Source organism: Nomascus leucogenys, chromosome 17 (genome assembly GCF_006542625.1).
Source record: "Nomascus leucogenys isolate Asia chromosome 17, Asia_NLE_v1, whole genome shotgun sequence".
NCBI lineage: Eukaryota > Metazoa > Chordata > Mammalia > Primates > Hylobatidae > Nomascus > Nomascus leucogenys.
In genome coordinates this window covers 62,090,626-62,107,263 of record NC_044397.1, presented here as the reverse complement: position 1 = coordinate 62,107,263, position 16,638 = coordinate 62,090,626, and the positions used below count along the sequence as shown (strand labels likewise).

The window sequence follows — 16,638 nt, the reverse complement described above, 5'->3', positions numbered from 1 at the left end:
GCTAATTAAGAGACAACAAATATTCATGATTAGAATCAGAAAAGGAATATAAAATTATGTATAGTTCAAAGAGAAATATTAATAGAAATTTTTATGTTCAGAATTTTAATAATATATTTGAAAGACTTGATGAGTTAATTTCCTTAGAAAATTACCATACTTAAGAAGTAGAAAATTTCAAAACACTGAAGTTATGAAAGTAACTATAAAACTTGCCAGATAATTTTTAATAAAGTTTTCAGAACCACACCATTTCACAAATGAATATTGATAAACTTTCAAGCAGTACAAAATTCGCCTGATAGTTATCACAGACAAATAAAGATAGAACACTTGCCACTTGATATTGGTGCTAGAATCCCTTTAAATTATTAGTAAATCAAAACCAACAACTTATAATTTATGCGTTTATTTAAAAATATTCATTGAGTCTCTCTAAAGTGCCAGAGACCCTACTAGGCATCCTGTGTGTGCAGAGGCTCTGCCCTCAGGGTGGTTACCTTCTCCTCGGGGAAACAGACATTTCCAACTCAGCTACAGGGTTAGTTACATAAGCCAATGAGATAAATCCCAGAAGGAGACTCGCAGTGTTCTGTAACAGTGTGTGGCAGGGATCCTTACACAGGGCTCAGTGGAGAAGGGCTGTAGTTTAGAGACAGGCCACCAGGATTTGAATCAAAGATCTGCAGCCTGATTCCCTGTGAAACCTTTAACCCAGAGGCTCTCACCTGGGGGTGATTTTGTCCCCCAGGGACATTTGGCAATGTCTGGAGACATGTTTCATTGTCATGACTTGGACATGCTACTGGACCTAGTGGGCAGAGGCCAGGGATGCTGTGTCACTGTGCCCTGTTACAGCCTCACAGCAAAGCTGTATCTGCCCCAAAATGCTACCAGTGCCAACGCTGAGAAACACTCCTCTGTATGATGATGAATCCCTGGGGGCTCCTGAGAGTCAGATCCACATTTCTAACTGTCCACTGGGCTTTTCCTCTTCATGTTCCTCAGGCATGACAAACTCAAAATGTGTCATCTTCCCCTGACCTGTGTTTTGTTGTTGTTGTTGTTGTTGTTGTCTGTTTTTTTTAACAAGATCTTGCTCTGTCACCCAGGTTGGAGTGCAGTAGTGTGATCATGGCTCACTGCAGCTTCAACCTCCTGGGCTCAAGTGATCCTCCCACCTCAGCCTCCTCAGTAGCTACTGGGACTACCAGTGTGCGCCACCAACCCCTGCTAATTTTTCTATTTTCTATTTTTTGTAGAGATGGGGTCTTGGTATGTTGCCTAGGCTTATGTTCATTTTTTTAAGTAAACAGTGCCACCCTCTACCCACTCTCTCATGTCAGAGCTCAGAGTGCCATTCTTAATTCATCCTCTCCCTCACCACTGAAATATTTAATAAAGTTCTGACCATCTACCTCTTGACATCTCTGGAAACCATCTACTGCTTTCCTTTGTCAGGCTTCTACTTACTTCTTCAGTTTGCTTGCCATTCACACCCCTTGCCATCTCCTACAGCAAGCATGCTGGAAACATTCTCTGTTTTAGTTGTACTGAATACAGCACAGCTGGCATGTGCCATGCTCCTACTGGCCACAGAACCCTCACATATTCTGCTCTTTTTGTCTGCAACAGTTTGAAATTGCCCCCGATCCCTTTCCCTGACATACACTTCACTGGATGAGTTGATTCCTCCAGGAGGTTTTCTATGAGACAAGGCCTGAGTGCCGCTCAAATGCACGCTCATGGCATTTCCCTAACATAGAGTAACACCCTATTGTAGGAACCAGAAAGACACATGTGAAATTCACACTTGAAACATATTTGGGTTAGGAAGACAGTTTCAATATAGGAGTGAAGGAAGCTGGAGAGGACGATTGGAGTGCTGGAGGAAATAAACGAATTGAAAGGCAAGACCATCCATCTGGGAATACCCCACCACAGAGTCTACGGAATAACCAGGAAGTAGAAAACTGGGGCATTCCTAGAGCCTTTTTAACTGCTGTCAAAAGTCTAGCCTATCTGATAACACAGAAGTAGTCTAAGGCATGCAAGAAAACAAAGCTGGGTGCAGGAAGTGAGGGTAGGGTTACCTCTGAGGAGACAATTGGCAATGTCTGGAAGCATTTTTTGGTTTTTGTAATTGGGTGACTGCTACTGAAATCTGATGTGTAGAAGCTAGAAACCCTGCAATGCATGGGACAACTGCCATAACAAAGAATTATCTGGCTCAAAATGTAAAACAAGGTTGAGAAGCCTTGCTTTAACTCAATATTTCTCAGCCTCTATATCTTCATCTCTGAAACAGGAATATCCACATTAGGGTTGTTGTAAGCCCTGTTACTAGAATATAGTAAGTGCTCAATAATTGTCAGATTTTTTTTCACTTACATTCTTTTGAAATTCTGTGTGTTATCTGTTGCTTAATAATAAACCATAACAAATTAGCCCCGAAATTTAGTGACTCAAAACAGCAATCATTTAATAGTCTCTCGTGGTTTCTGCCAGTCAGTCATTCAGCAGCAGCTTGGCCGGCGGGTTTAGACTTCGGATCTCTTAGAAGGTTGTAAGTCAGATGTCAGCTGGGGTTGCTGTCATCTGAGGGGTTGACTAGGGCAGGAGGACCCACTTCCAATGTGGCTCACTAGTGTGGCTGGCAAACTAGGGAAACTGTCAGATGGAGGTATCAGCTAGCAACTCAGGCTCTCCACAAGACTGCATGTGCATCCTCAAAGCGTGGCAGCTGCCTCTCCACAAACAAGGGAGCCAGGAGACTGAGGTAGAAGCTGCAGTGCCTTTATGACTTGGCCTGAGAAGTCACACATTGTTACTCCTGCTAAATTCTGTTGGTCACACTGACAAGCTCTGGTTCAGTGTGGAAGGGCACTTCATAAAGGTGTGAACATCAGGTGGTAAGGATAATTAAGACCATCTCAGGGGCTGGCAAAAAGTCTACCAAAACAAACCAAGGTATTAGAAAAAAATCAATATAGCATTTGCAGATATTTAATTATTGAACTAAAAAATTGCACTGATTCAACTTAAATATTATTAGAATTTAAAAGAGTTAAATAATGTGGCAATATACAAAATAAGTATGGTAGATATCAATAGATTTCCCTTACACCAGTGATATCAAATTGGAAAACATAAAAGTAAGAAAATCTTAGTTATAAAGTACCTAGAGATAACTTTGAAAAGAAGTATGTGGAAACTCTCTGAAGAAAACCATAAAATTTCACTAAAGGACCTCAAAGATGGGAAGAAATTGAGAGGTACATCATGTGGCTGGGTGGAAACACTGAGCTTTAGATAACTTCACTTCTCCACAAATTAATATACAGGTTTAATGCAAATCTAAAAATGTCAAGGAGATAGATTTATATAATTTTATGTACATGTGTTGTATGTATATATATTTCATTCTACAATTCCACAAATTATCTAGAAGATTGAGTGGAAAACGTAACCAAGAAACTTTGGGGAAAGAAGTGTGGATGTATGTACATTAATGTATGTTTAAGAAGTAATTGACAACATCATGTGGAATGAGCAAAAACTGGAAATATTCCCTCTGAGAACTGGGACAAGACAAGGATACAACTCTCACCTGTTCAACATAGTACTGGAAGTGCTAGCCAAAGCAATTAGGCAAGAGAAAGAAACAAAAGGGGCATCCAAACAGGAAAAGAAGAAGTCGAACTCTTTCTTCCCTAATGATATGATTCTATACTTAGAAAACCCTAAGGACTCTGTCAAAAGGCTATTAGAACTGATAAACGATTTTAGCAAGGTTGTAGGGTACAAAATCAATGGACAAAAATCAGTAGTATTTCTGTACATGTTCAAACTGAGAGCCAGATTAAGAATGCAATCCAATTTACAACAGATAAAAAAATTGAGATATCTAGGAATACATCTAACCAAAGAAGTGAAAGATTTGTACAAGGAGAACTACAAAACACTGATAAAAGAAATCATGGATGACAGAATCAAATAGAAAAAACATCCCATGCTCATGGATTGAAAGAATCAGTATTATTAAAATGGCCATATTTCACAAAGCAATCCACAGATACAACACTATTCTTATCAAACTACCAATGTCATTTTTTACAGAATTGGAAAAAACTATGCTAAAATTCATATGGAACCAGAAAGAGCTTGAACAGCCAAAGAAATCCTAAGCAAAAAGAACAACACCGGAGGCATCACATTACCTGACTTCAAACTGTACTATAAGGCTACAGTAACCAAAACAGCATGGTACTGCTACAAAAACAGACACAGACGAATGCAACAGAGTAGGGCACCCAGAAATGAGGCCACCCCCCTACAGCCATGTAATCTCCAACAAAACTGACAAAAATAAACAATAGGGAAAGGAGATCCTAATAAATGATACTGGAAAAACTGGCTGGTCACAAGCAGAAGAATGAAATTGAATCCCTATCTCTCACCATATGCAAAAATTAACTCAAGATGGATTAAAGATTTAAATTCTCAAACTATAAGAATCCTAGAAGAAAACCTAGGAAACACCATTCTGGACATCAGCCTTGGGAAAGAATTTATAAGTCCTCAAAAGCAATTGCAACAAAAACAAAAGTTGACAAGTGGAACCTATTAAACTAAAGAGCTTCTGCATAGCAAAAGAAACTATCAACAGAGTGAATAGACAACCTACAGAATGGGAGAAAATATTTGCAAATTATGCATCTAACAAAAGTCTAATATCTAAAATCTATAAAAACTTAATTGAACAAGCAAAAAACAACCCCATTAAAAAATGGGCAAAAGACATGAACAGACACTTCTCAAAAGAAGATATATAAGCAGCCAGCAAACATATGAAGAAATGCTCCATGTCACTAATCATCAGAGAAATGCAAATCAAAACCAGAATGAGATACCATCTCACATCAGTCAGGATGGCTAATATTAAGGTCAAAAAACAGATGATGGCAAGGCTGTGGAGAAAAGGGAACATTTATACACTGCTGGTGGGAATGTAAATTAGTTCAGCCACTGTGAAGAGCAGTTTGGAGATTTCTAAAAGAACTTAAAACAGAGCTATCGTTTGTCCCAGCAATCCTATTACTCCGTATATTTCCAAAAGAAAACAAATCATTGTACCAAAAAGACACAGGCAAATGCATGATCATCGCAGCACTATTCACAATAGCAAAGACATGTATTCAACCTAGGTGTCCATCAATGGTGGACTGAATAAAGAAAATGTGGTACATATACACCATGGAATACTAGGCAGCCATAAAAAAGAATGAATCATGTCCTTTGCAGCAACGTGCATGCAGCGGGAGCCCATTATACTAAGCAAATTAGTGCAGGAACAGAAAACCAAATACTACATGTTCTTACCTATAAGTGGGAGCTAAACATTGGGTACTCATGGACATAAAGATGGCAACAGTAGAAACTGGGTTCTACTAGAAGGGGGACGGAGGGAGTGGGGCAAGGGTTGAAAATCTAATTGGTGGGTACTATGCTCAGTACCTGGGTGACAGGAACATGTGTACCCCAAACCTCAGAATCACACAATATACCCAGGCAACAAACCTCCATGTGTACCCCTGAATATAAAAGTTGAAAAAAATAAAGATAAATAAATAAATAAATTGAAATGGTATGAGTGCAGCAACGTAATGACAGATTAGTGGAACTATATAAATTGAACAGAAATTGACCCTAATATAAATTTCATAAATAATAGTGATAGAATAAAAAATATTTGAGTAAAGAATATATTAAACAATAAGTATTACTAATACAATTAGTTAACTACTTTGAAAAAAACTTTAAGATATATTTCCTCTTTTACCCATACCTCAATCCCTGATAGATTTGAGTGAAACATAAAGTATGAAATCATAAAAAGCCAAAAGAAAATACGGATAAATATCTTGAGTTAGAGACAGAAATCTTTTAAGCCTAAAATAACAGAATGATAACAATGGAAAAGAAATCAAGATATTTGACAATATAAAATGCTGAAGTTTTGTAAGTTAAAAAAATCATAAGCATAATAAAAAGATAAGCAAATATTGGGAAATTGTGTCATATTTACAAAAACGGTGGATATTTTCCCATTTTCCCTTAATATATGACAGAAGTTGTAAAATATGATTTTTTTTTTTGAGATGGAGTCTCTCCGTCACCCAAGCTGGAGTGCAGTGGCACAATCTCGGCTCACTGCAATCTCCACCTCCCGTGTTCAAGCGATTCTCCTATCTCAGCCTCCCGAATAGCTCGGATTGCAGGTCGCACCACCACACGCAGTTAATTTTTGTATTTTTAGTGGAGACGGGGTTTTGCCATGTTGACCAGGCTGGTCTCGAACTCCTGACCTCAGTTGATCCACCCGCCTCGGCCTCCCAAAGTGCTGGAGAACAGCGCAGGTGGCGGCAGGCACGGAAAGGACGCCATGAAGGCCTCAGGTGCACTACAAGAGTACAAGGTGGTGGTCTCTCCTTGCCCACCCCCAAATGTCACACACTGCCCCTCTACCGCATGCGAATTTTTGCGCCTAATCATGTCGTCGCCAAGTCCCGCTTCTGGTACTTCGTATTTCAGTTAAAGAAGATGAAGATGTCTTAAGGCTAGATTGTCTACTGTGGACAGGCGTTTGAGAAGGCCCCCTGCGGGTAAAGAACTTCAGCGTCTGGCTGCTCTATGACTCCCGGAGCCGCACCCACAACACATACAGGGAATACCGGGACCTGACCACCACAGGCCGGCACCACGCCCGGGCCCACTGCATCCAGATCACGAAGGTGGAGGAGATCGCACCCAACAAATGCCGCCGAGCCATGCTTCACCACCAAAGAGGCCCAACATCTTCTTCTAGGTTCAGGGTCCTCGCCCGGGTGTGCCCCAAATAAACTCAGGAACGCCCCGGGGGAGGGAGAGAGAGAGAGAGCGAGAGTGAGAGAGAGAGCGCAGTAAAATCCTATTACAAAAATAGACACGAACTATCTCTCCATTTATTGTTTTTATTTGATACACACTTACTGAGCACCTATGGTGTACCAGCCAATGTGATAGATGTGAGTCACACGTGAGGACATGTAAAAAACTTTGAAAAGACTATGAAATCAATGAGAAGATATTTACTCATACTAGAAAACAAACCACAAATTAATGAAAAGTACTGTCACTTTGCCTATCATATTAAAAAAATTAAAAACTATACAACTCCATGCTGTTGAAGATGTCCTGAGACGGGCACTCAATGCAGAGGGAAGTGTCCAGGGGTCTCTACGTGTGCTTCGCAAGCAGTCTGGTGCTCAGCATCCATGGTGTCACCGAGTTATCGGGGTCCTCAGAGAATAACAAAGTACTCAAAAATTGGTGCAAGGAATAAGCTATACAGATGTTCATTTGCAGCATTATATATATATTTAAAATAGTGTAAAAGTAAGAATATCTTTAAAAATCCAACAAAAAGGTTACTTGAAATCCTATTTAGTAATACCATAATATGGAATAATGTGTAGCCTTTATGAAAGAATTCTCCTGACTATTTAATAAAATAAAAATCTCTCATAACATAATGTTACATAAGTAAATCACAATGTTAATGGTATATGCAGCATAGTAGTTGTTGGCTGAAAAATACATATGCATGCATTGAAAATACAATGGAAGGAAATCTCTAATATAATAATAGTGCTTATCTTGGGGTGATGACACTTGAGGTGGTTTTTGGTTTTCTCTGAATGCTTCTTAAAAATTTGTTATAAACTACCTGTAATTAGCAAGCATTGTTTTTATCATAAAAACTGTGAATATGGAAGAGATGGTATTAAGTTTTAGAAAAGTAGGGGTGAGGGAGAGTAATGTAGATGCAAATGCACGAATCACCTCCCCGAATTACGGAGCTGCCTTGAAGCCTGGTCATTAATTCATCCACACTATCTTCCTCCACTATTTACTCACCAAGTAGTCTGTTCTTATGCACACGCACACACACACACACATACCACCCTCCCACCCTCCCCCACTCACTCCCTGCAACAATTTCAGTCATTGTTCATTTGCTGGATAGGTGGCTGTAGGTTTATTCAATCAAATGCTTTACAGAGTTTTGCCAATATACTGCTAACTGATCCACAGGCCACCTCTGGTGATTTATGGTGTTTTATAGTGTCAGCTCTTACTGAATTTTCTTACTAGATTTTTGTGGTTAAAATTGTTTCATACATTAAGATCTATTATAGGGTATGGCATTCAATACTTGTACTGGAAGACAGAGGCAGAGGTTTAAGGAATAAGGAGGTTTAAAGAATCAATTGTGCAGAAGGCCCCTTATCAAAGGGCTCAGGTCTGGTTCCTGTTGATGGAGGCCCAGTGAGAAGATGTGACCATTTCATTTTTTTTTCTTGTCTGTGTAAGGGATATCAGAAATGTTAAGAAATGATGTTACATAACAACTATGCCAGGGACAGTTTATTTTGGATCAGTCTAACAGACTGACTCCTAGCATAGCCTGTTCTTTAGAGCTATTAAAAGGCCAGCGACATTGATTTCCAAGTCAAGACTCATAAGCTCTTTGTGTGTGGGGGGCTCCCCTGATAATTCCCCTTATGTCCCAGCAAGTAACTAGAGACCCCAGTGATGCTGGTCCCAGTATTGCATTGATTTTAAAAGGACAAGTTGGTCACACAGTGATTTGTAGAATTTAAAAAGAGACTGCATTTTTAAAAACTATAGGTAATAAGATACTATTCAAAATAAAATGCAGGTAGAAATTCACATTACGATTACTTTTAAAAATCATAAGTAGCCTGTTCTTTTCCTATGTTATGTGGAATTCCATCATCTTTATGTCATTATAAATTATGCCTAATCCTGATAAAATGTGCTTTATTTATTTGATGATACTATTTATTTTTGCAATTCTAAATGCTTTAGGCCAATGCAATCTTCCCTGTCCACTGGCACACTCCAGATTTGAAACTAGATCTGAAACTGAAGCTGACTGACGTTTTATAGTAGGTACAAAATTAGCTCAGCTTTCCTGTCTCCTGAGGAGCAAGTTCTTTATTTGGCACATGCTCCAGCTTCTCTGTTTTCTTCGTTTTACTTTTCCTAAAGTGAAGTCAACCACCTGAACCATACAGAATGCTCTGCAACCCTCCTTCACTCACGGAGCTTAGAAAGTGCGTTCAGCAGAAATACAGACGTCTTTAATCCCACTTCGCCAGATTATATTTGTTCTCAGAAATTTGTTGGATCTTCTCAGTGTTGGCTAGAAGCCTCATTTGGGGTTTCTCTTGGATTTTCAGGATGCTCAGGGCTCTTTGGTCTCCTCCTTTCTCTAGTCCTCCTTCTCTTCTTTCTCCATCTAATGTAAGAACACATTTTATAATATATGTGAAAGAGAAATCAGTTCATTCATTAGGTAAAATGTGAAGATGAACAAACCTCCCCTATCTCCTCTCCATCCTCCTACTCAGGCAATGAATGACCCTACTTCACACTTTGTTGAGACAATTGCAGGGATCAGAAAAGAGCTTCCACTGACTCCCACTGCCACCTGCCGCCATGACGCTGCCTCCCTGTCTTATATGACAGGTGAACTGCCCGCATGTCCAAGCTTGTGAAACCCACCTTATCTTGTTGTTGTTGTTCTGTTTGGTTTTGTTTTAGGTGTTTAGCAGCCTGAAGCCATGGTTTTTCGTTTCTGTCTGTACTGATAAGCAGATAAGAGGGATGAGGAGGGGGCTTTACTGACCCAACCAAAAATAGAAACTAAGAACCCATGACTGTATTATCTGCCATGACTAGGACCTACCTGCACACCAGGCCTTGCCCTTTGCCACCTGCTAGGATGTCTTTCCAGAGGCTCCTCTCTCCCTTAGTTAGACCATTTCCATAGGCATCCACCAGCAATTTCTCCCAGATCTTCTCATCTCCCACTTCCTTCTCCATTTACCACACATTGCCTTCTCCCCTATTCCAGCAGAACTTCTCCCAAAAAGCATCTGGACTGCCTGAAGTTCCTCCCTACTCCCTCAGTAAAGCTGTTCTTGTTAGAACCTCCAAGGATCTCCACTTTGGAAATTCCCCTGGCCCATTTTCAGCCCTCACCTTCTGTGCTGGACACGGTTGACTGTACCTCCCAGGAAATGCAGCTTGCTCTGCTTCCAGGAAGTCATCATTCCCTGTTTTCTTTTTCCAAATTCCTGCCCCTTCTTGGGTTCTTTCCCTGACTTACCCAGACCTTTAACTGTGGGCTGCCCCTGAGCTCAGACCCTGGCCCTCTCCTGCTATCCATACCCTTCCTGGTGGTCGCATCTACTCTTATGAATTGAAACAACATCTCTTGGCAGGTGACCCCCAAATGTATATGGCCATTTCAGACCCTGCCCCTGAATGTTCCCCTGGATATTCAGCTCCTGCTTGAGGTCTTCAATTGGGATGTCTTATAAGCATCTCAAACTTAAAACATCCCAGCCAACATCCTTATCTGATCATCAGCCATTTCAATCTTCCCCATGTCAGTGAACAGCGATTCCCTCCTTCCTGTTTCTCCTGCCAAAACCTATGGTGTCATCCTTGACTCATCCTTTCTCTGCACCCCACATCCAAACCTCTAGCCTCAAAAATAGATCTGGGATCTGATCGTCTCTCAGCACATCCACAGCTCCCACCCTGGTTCTAGCAAGCGACAGCTCCCCCATCACTACAGCGGCTTCCCACCTGCTCCTCCTGTTCCCACACAGGCGGCCCGTTCTCATCACAGCCCCCAGCATGGGCCTTCTCAAAGCATGGAACATGTTACTTCCCTGTTCATGAGCCTCAGATGGCTCCCAGAGCCCCAACCATGGCCTCTGAGGCCCTATGTGATCTGGTCCCCCTTTTGCCTTCTTTCCCCTTCCCCTCCTCTCTCTCCGCTCCAGTCACATGGCCTCCCTGCCACTCCCCAGGTGCACCTGCTTAAGGGTGTCAGGCTTGGTCTACCCTCTGCTCCCAGTGCTCTTTCCCCTGAGGTCTAAGTTGTTGCTTCTCTTCCTCCTAAATCACCCCTGGGAGGTCTTTCCTGACCACCACATTTAAAATTGCAACCACCCACGCTCCCTAACTCCCTTCCCTGCCTCACACTGCACACCCTCATCCCTTTCTAATATAGATTATAATTTACCTAACTCTCTTGTTTGTAGTCTCCTCCCCATTAGGATTCAAGCTCTGTGAGGAGAGAAATTTCTGTGTTTGCTGCTGTATCTGGAGTGCCTAGCGTAGTTCCTGGTATACAGGAATTCAGTTGCATAAATGAATACATCCAGCGGTTTTCAGTGATTGAGAACAAGGACAGTGTTATTCCTTTGAGCTGGGTTAGATTATATTTCCTACCCATTTATTTCAGATTCAACATTTGGCGTGGGCTTGAGGTTGGGTATTCAATTTGTGCTATGTGTAAGGGCATTCCCCTTCCAGCTGTGGGGACTCTGTGATAATGAACTGACTGAATAAGTTTTATTTTTGTGAACTCATTTTAAACAAGTAGCAGACAAAGCAAAATGCTTCTCTGTGTCCTTTTTTTTAGGGTGTGGGAGGGATTGCCTCACAGTTTCAATTGAGTAAGAAGAAGCATTTTAAATAAAATATTTGTTCATAAGCCAGAGCCCCTGCGCTTTCATCAGATCCTGTTGCCCTCTAAAGTGTCCCACGGCATTTAGGCCAAATTGCAAATCCTCTCGGTGTGCTGCAAGGTTCTGCCTCATCTAGCCCCTACCCGCACCATCCACGCTCTTCGTTTTTACTATGCTGGGGCCTCACTAGTCTTCACTTAGTTCCTTGAACCTGTTGGGAATTCCCATCTTCATACCTTTGCACAGGCTGTGCATCTGCCTGGAATGTGCGCCCTCCTTGTCCCCATTTCATTTGTTCTGAAGCTGATGTGCTGCCTCTGCAGATAGCTCTTCTGCCACCTTCTCCAAAATATCTCCTGCCTTGATTCTCTTATGGCACCTGATTTTTTTCCTTCATGGGGTATAGTAATTTGTAAGTATATTTTTATTGGTGTATTTGTTTTCTTGACTGTCTCCCTGAAACTCTAAGTTGCCTGAGAACAGGGACCATTGCTTGTTTTGTCTAAACTACAGCAGTGCAGCGACTATTACAGTGGATGCTCAGTGGGCCTTTCCCCTTGGTCAAGAATCACCAAGAGCTCCCTCCACTGGGGAACTCTTCTGAGTTAGACCATCTTCTGAGACAGATCATCTGCTGAAGACAGATGGTCTTCACAGCTCACTGGGGAGGCCGAAGAGGAGAAGGTCAGAATGGGATTGGGGTGGTCTCAGCATGGAAAGGGAGTGGTGAGTGAAGGAACCCTGGATCCTGTGATAAATCTCTGTCCCAGATGCTGGGTCAGGACTAGGAATTCTTTTCACCTTTTCCCAGAGGAGTCAGATGCTCCAAGGAGACAGTGCCTCCTCTAGGTAACACCAGGGGTGACAGAGCCCATCTGCACTTTAGGTTTAATCCAAGATCCCCATGGAAATAGCATCGTGCAGGAGTGCAGGCTCACAAGGTGGAGTGGCGATTCCATCACTGAACACCTGTGACCTTACCCGTCCAGTGTCAGGGAAGGGCAGGACCTTGTGGATTTGGTCCAAATTTACTCTAGGAATGGCAATCCACTCCAAAAAATGGCGATTAAAATGCCGAGTCACACAGCTAGTTAACTGCAGAATGAAAACTAGAACCTAAGTTACCTCAATCCCAGGCCACTGAGACATAAGGCAAGTTTTGCCAGCTTCTCTTTTATTTGATGAATTGTAGCAGAAATACAATTTGTAAAACAAAAAACTTTTTGTTTTACAAATTTAAGCAAGTAGCACAATAGCACACTTAGAAGACTTTTGAGAGGAGGATGAATACTCATGATAATCCCAGTACAATGAGAAGCCAGCACCCCCCTTTCTGTGATCTGAAATGGATCTCAGCTCATTCCCTTTGTTGGAAAGAGAATGAACACACAAAGGACCTCAAGACACTGCCAGAAAAGAACACTTCAAGACACTTGAAGAAAAGAACTCCAGCCAACTATTCCCCAGGTGGACAACAACGCTCTTTCTCACTAGGAGCAAATGGGTTTGAGGAACAGGGAGAAGGCAGTTGAGAGAGGGGAAGTCTCTAGTTAGGGGAAGACTGGAAATGTAACCCAAATGCTGAGGTTTTCATGCATTCCCGACACAGTATTCTCTTTTCCCGTTTTGTTTGGGGCTGTTTTGCCCCCATGAAAATTGGCATTTAAGATTTTTGATGGCTTAAGATTCTAGGATCCTGCACTCCTTGACTGGGGGAGTGGAGGTGAGGTGATTTCTGACCCACTGCTTCTCGTCACAGCAGTTCTGCACCCCTCACCTCACCGCCCACCCAAGCAAGTGGCAAAAAGCACCACCGAGAGTCCCTTCAGCAACCCTTGGCCCTGTCACTGCAGGAAGCCCGAGCCCGAATCATCTGCATCATGGCCATCACTGTCTCAGGCTCAGTCCCAAAACAGCATCTCCTATCTCCTCTTTCCTGCAGACTGAGCCCCTCTCTGCGACTTGTTGCACCAGGCTCTCCACAGCTGGTGTCCAACAATAGCTGACATTGGGTGGATACCTGCTGTGTGCCAAGCTCTGTACATGAATTAGCCCTGATTTTCAAACAAATTTATCATGGAAATACGATTATTCCTCATTTACAGATAGAAAACCTGTTATTCAGAGGTTGTGCAATATCACAATAGCAAGGGGAGAGCTGGAGTTTAAACTCAGACCTGACTTCAAACACAAGCTCTTTCAAGTCTGTAGCCTCCTCTCCAACGTCAGCTCTTCTTTCTCTCAGTCCACTCTCCCTCAAACGCACTGCAGCTAACAACCAGGCTGCTTGCTAAGCCTCTTCTAGCTCTGCCTTCAGAATTAGATCCTCTTCTTTCTTTTTCTTTTCTCTTTCTTTTCTTTCTTTTTTTCTTTTTTTTTTTTTTTTAAGAGAGACAAGGTCTAGGTATGTTGCCCAGGCTAGTATCTTGTATTCCTGGCCTCAAGTAGTCCTCCTGCCTTAGCCTCCCAAGTAGCTGGGAGTTAATATTATGGGTGTGAGCCGCCATGCTAAGCTCAGAATTGGATTCTTATGGCATCTTGCATGTGCAAGAACTCAAAGTCCTGCCCTGCATTCTTTAAGTCCCAACATGTCTGACACTCTCTCCATGAGCCTTCTTCGAGTCCCTCCTCATCCAGCTTAACTGTGTTTCCTTTCCAGCTGTCATAGAACAATGTGACTTTATTGCACTCTGCCTCAGATTTTAGTTGTGCAGCTATTTAGTTACAGGTTTAATTTCTACTGCTAGATTGAAGGACGTGTATTTACAGCAGGAGCAATGTCTTGCTCAGCTTAGATCACTGAACGTGCGTCTTATGGCTGTGTGCATGGGTCACTCATGTCCCTCCAGCCAGGATGCTTGATGGGCAAACCCAGTTCAGTGGCTGGTGCATCACTTTAATGAACAGAGCAGGAGGAAAGGCAGGTGGCAGGACAAGGTGAGGGCTGTTGTGGCAAGGGCCCCGCATCACACTCTTTTTGGCTGACTTCACTCATCTGTTGAGAACTTCCTTCCCTGTGGTGCCATCAGGATGACAGGAGCTGGCGACAAGGGTCAGATCTGCCTTCTGTAAGTCATTTCCAGCCCCTATCGGCATGTTTCTTGCCTAGTGTTCAGTGTTCACAGGCTGTCTCAAATCCCACTACATGCCAGGCCCAGAGCAGTGCAAGAATAAGAAAAGAGACCCAACATATGATTAAGTATTTGGAAGTTATAAGGGGAGACATAAACTGTTCAAGAAAATATAATAAATAGGTATCATTAAATATATCTTTTAAAATTGTTAAATAAAATACCAAATTTAAATGCAAGTCACTAATAAAGCTGATTTTAAACACTTTCAATAATTATATTTTATTAAATATTATTATAAGACCATTTGCCTCTCTAGCATCCAACAGTCATCAAATTGACAATGTATAGAATCAATATTATGCTTCACAGCATAATATTCACAGCATATCTTGAACAGAAATTCTCAGTGTTGGCTGGGTGCGGTGGCTCATGCCTGTAATACCAGCACTTTGGGAGGCCAAGGCAGGCAGATCACCTGAGGTCAAGAGTTCGAGACCAGCCTGGCCAACATGGGAAACCCCATCCCTACTAAAAATACAAAGATTAGCCGGGCACAATGGCAAGCACCTGTAATCCCAGCTACTCAGGAGGCTGAGGCAGGAGAATTGCTTGAACCCAGGAGGCAGAGGTTGCAGTGAGCCAAGATCATGTCACTGCACTTCTACCTGGGTGACAGAGTAAGACTATCTCCAAAAAAAAAAAAAAGAAAGAAAGAAATTCTGAGTGTACAGTTTGGGGACCCCTGGAGGACCCCCAGAGCCTTCAGTAAGGTCTATAAGGTTAAAACTAATCAAAACTAATTTCATCGCAATATTTAGATTTTATTTGACCTTTTCACTCTCATTATCTCACGACTGAACACCAGAGTTTTTCAGAAGCTCCATGAAGTGTGATAATCACAACCCATTGAAGCCAGAAGTATGTGTGAGAATCCAGCTGTCTTCTGTTAAACCAGCTCTTAAAGACATTTGCAGAAATGTTAAATGATGCCATAATTCTCACTTTTTTTAATTTCGGAAAATGTATTTATTTTGCATAAAATATGTTATCCATGTTAATATTGTGGGTTTCTTATTGTTCTCAAATGAACCAGTATAAATAGTTTGCATTTTTTGCCTTAATTTCTAACATAATAAATACTGATAGATATAAGCCACATAAATAAAAGTTCTTTAGGATCCTCAATAATATTCGAGATTGTTGGTCAGTCCTGAAACCAAAACGTTTACCAAGCACTGATTTAGACTTACAGATATATCGATGTAAGAGTAACATACATTGTTCAATATTGCAAAACATCCCTCAAAGTAGGACCCCAAAGTAGGACCTTGAATTGGAAGAGGAAACACATAAGACTGGACACAGCTGGGAAAGGATGCTTTTTTATGCAGCTATCTATTTCCTCCATGTTTTCTGAGAGAAACAGTTGACAAGTTAATTAAATTGTCATTTCTCCTACCTGAGCGTGTCATTGCTGAAATCTTCCCCCAGCTGCGGCTGCCTTGAGTGTCAGGAGTGGAACAGCCACACCTCTTCCCAGCACCAGGATGCGGCTGCCCTTTGATTCAAGGACAAGGGGAGTAGAGGTCGGGGGATTGAGTCAGGGGCCTGGGCTAATAATGGGGTCTCCAGCAGTAGGGGTCTCCTGTGTTTGAGACACATGACTCTCTAAAGCAGGACCGTAGGGCCGGGACCCTTCTCACCTGGTTCTCTGCAGGCTGCCTAGTGACAGGTAATCTTATAGGAAATGGGAGGACTGTTTTTCCCGGATCTGAAATAATTTTGTTTTTTAAACATTTTTTAATTGACAAATGAAAATCATATTTCTTTATCATGTACATGTTGTTTTGAAATATGCATGCATTGTAGAATGGCTAAGTCAAGCTAAGTAACATATGCATTATCTCACATACTTCTTATTTTTTTGTGGTGAGAGCACTTAAAATCTA

General features: G+C 41.8%; 1 protein-coding gene and 1 pseudogene across 8 annotated transcripts in view; both read left to right on the top strand.

Moving 5' to 3' along the window:
• HECW1 (HECT, C2 and WW domain containing E3 ubiquitin protein ligase 1) overlaps positions 1-16,638 on the top strand; it is a 464,866-nt gene that overhangs the window by 165,000 nt on the left and 283,228 nt on the right. The window lies entirely within an intron of this gene.
• LOC105737738 lies at positions 6,446-7,127 on the top strand (annotated as a pseudogene).